Source organism: Otolemur garnettii, unplaced genomic scaffold, assembly GCF_000181295.1.
Source record: "Otolemur garnettii isolate 467f Iridium unplaced genomic scaffold, OtoGar3 scaffold00179, whole genome shotgun sequence".
Taxonomy (NCBI): Eukaryota; Metazoa; Chordata; class Mammalia; order Primates; family Galagidae; genus Otolemur; species Otolemur garnettii.
In genome coordinates this window covers 1,279,460-1,282,280 of record NW_003852574.1, presented here as the reverse complement: position 1 = coordinate 1,282,280, position 2,821 = coordinate 1,279,460, and the positions used below count along the sequence as shown (strand labels likewise).

At 42.9% G+C, this 2,821-nt stretch overlaps 1 protein-coding gene across 6 annotated transcripts in view; it reads left to right on the top strand.

Moving 5' to 3' along the window:
* The window catches only part of QRICH1 (glutamine rich 1), a 64,145-nt gene that overhangs the window by 52,790 nt on the left and 8,534 nt on the right, over window positions 1–2,821 (top strand). The window lies entirely within an intron of this gene.

The following is a 2,821-nucleotide window of genomic DNA, read 5'->3' as shown; positions in this document are numbered from 1 at the left end:
TAGGGCACCAGCCGCATATAATGGAGGTGGCGAGTTCAAACCTGGCCCAGCCCCCCCCCAAAAAAAAAAAATTATATATATATATATGCAGTGTAATTGTTTGTTATTGTTGATATTTAGGAAATCAAGAATGTAGGTTGGGCAAGGTGGCTCAGGCCTATAATTCCAGCACTTGGGAGGCCAAGGCAGGTGGATTGTCTGAGCTTACAAGTTCGAGACCAGCCTGGGCCAGAGCAAGAACTCATCTCTAAAAATAGCCAGGTGCTGTGGCAGGTGCTTGTAGTCCCAGTTACTTGGAAGGCTGAGGCAAGAGAAACAATTAACCCCAGGAGTTTGAGGTTGCTGTGAGCTGTGACACCATGGCACTCTACCACAGGTGACAAAATGAGACCCTGTTTCAAAAAATAAATAAATAAATAAAGAATGTGTACTATGTTCCAAACAATAAGCAGTATTCCAAGTGCTAAGTTATATAATACAGGCAATACAGCAGTGAAGAAAATGGAGCTTGCATTCTAATAAGGAGGGGGAAATGTCTTAGTAGTTGAGTTAATTTAGTATTTTGAAGAACAGAACACAAGGGAATGGAACATATACTAAGGGATTTAAGATGGAGTGTCTGTATGAGGGGCTACATGAATGCATGAGCAGAGACACGAATGAGTGAACCACTCTTTTCATGATTTGTGAATTTTCAAGCTATGTGTGAATAGGAAGAGTTCATGGTTTAGCCTTTTATTATGGAAATTTTAATTAGACATAAAAGTAACAATAGATTAATGAACCTCAGTGTACCATTTGTCCAATATTCTCTTGATTTCACGTATACTGCTACCCGCTTCTCTTCTCATGTACTATTTAAAAGTAAAGCCCTGACATTTTATCTTTAAGTGTACTGATATATATTCTTGACATACTACAATTCTATTGTCATACTTAAAAAAAAAAAACCCAAATGATAATTCCATGTCATCAAAATCTGACCTTTGTTCAAATTTCTGATATTCTCATAAATTTTATTATTTCGGTTTATTTCAATCAAGGTGAAAGGAGGTCCCCGTATCGAAATTGGTTGCCTTGCTGGGCTCGGTGATTTACACCTACAATCCTAGCACTCTGGGAGGCCAAGGAGGGTGGAACCTTAGGAGTTAATGACCAGCCTGAGCAAGAGCGAGACCCCATCTCTGTAAATAGCTGGGCATTGTGGTGGACTCCTGTAGTCCCAGCTACTTAGGAGACTGAAGCAAGAGGATCTCTTGATTCCAAAAGCTTGAGGTTGCTATGAGCTATGATGACAGGGCACTCTACCCAGAACAACAGAGTAAGATTGAGTCTGTGTCCCCCCCACCCCCCCAAAAAAAAGAATGGGCAGGCACAATGGCTCATGCCTGTAATCCTGGCACTCTGGGAGGCTAAAGTGGGTAGATTGAGCTCTTAGGTTTGAGACCAGCCTGAGCAAGTGTGAGACCCTTGCCTCTAAAAAATAGCCAGGTGTTGTGGTGGGAACCTGTAGTCCCAGCTACTCGGGAGGCCAAGGCAAGAGAATTGCTTGAGCCCAAGAGTTTGAGGTTGCTGTAAGCTATACTCCATGGCACTCTGCCAAAGGCAACAAAGTGAGACTTAGTTTCAAATAAAAAAAGAGAAAAGAAATTGTCTGGAGTTTAGTATTTAGTTGTTTTCACTTATAACTTACCCCTTTATTTTTTTCTCTTACAATTTATGGAAGGAAGTAGCCCTTTCTTTTTTTTTTTTTTTTTTTTTTAGAGACAGTTTCATTTTGTCGCCCTCAGTTGAGTGCTGTGGTTTCACAGCTCACAGCAACCTCCAGCTCTTGGACTTAGATGATCCTCTTGCCTCAGCCTCCCAGGTAGCTGGGACCACAGGTACCTGCCATAATCCCTGGCTATTTTTTTGTTGCAATTTGGCCAGGGTTGGGTTTGAACCTGCCACCCTTGGTATATGGGACTGGCGCCCTACTCAATGAGCCACAGGTGCTGCCCCAGAAGTAGCCCTTTCAGTTGTCAAAAAGTTTCCTTTTTAGCTGGTAGCATTTTATGGTGTAGTTTAACGTATTATTTTGTCCCATATGTTTATAGTTGATTGGTAATTATATAGTAAGTTTGATTTCCTGTTTGGCAGTGGCTCATACTTATAATCCTAGCATCCTGGTAGGCCAAGGCAGGAGGATAGCTTGAGGTCAGGAGCTCAAGACCAGTTTGAACAAAGTGAGACCCCATCTGTACTAAAACTAGAAAAATCCTAGCCATTCATGGTGGCAAGTGGCATGTACTCTCAGCTACTTGGAAATTTGAGGCAAGAGGATCATTTGAGCCCAGGAGTTTGAGGTTGGCGTGAGTTAGCCTGTTTCCATGGCTCTCTAGTCTGGGTGACAGAGTAAGATACTGTCTCAATAAAAAACAAAGAGACCAGGTGTGGTCTCATTCTTATAATCCCAGCACTCTGGGTGGCCATGGTGGGTGGATAGCCTGAGCAAGAACAAGACTCTGTCTCTAAAAATAGAGGGGCTTGGCTCGGTGCCGTAGCTCAGTGAGGTACCAGCCATGTACACCAAGGCTAGCGAGTTCAAGCCTGGCTCAGGCCAGCTAAACAACAATGAGAACTGCAACCAAAAAATAGCCAGACGTTGTGGGTGCCTGTAGTCCTAGCTACTTGGTAGGCTGAGGCAAAAGAATCGCTGAAGTCCAAGAGTTTGAGGTTGCTGTGAGCTATCATGCCATAACACTCTACTCAGGGCTACATAGTGAGACTCTGTCTCAAAGAAAAAAAAACATAGTGGGACTTCATGTTGGGCACCTATCGA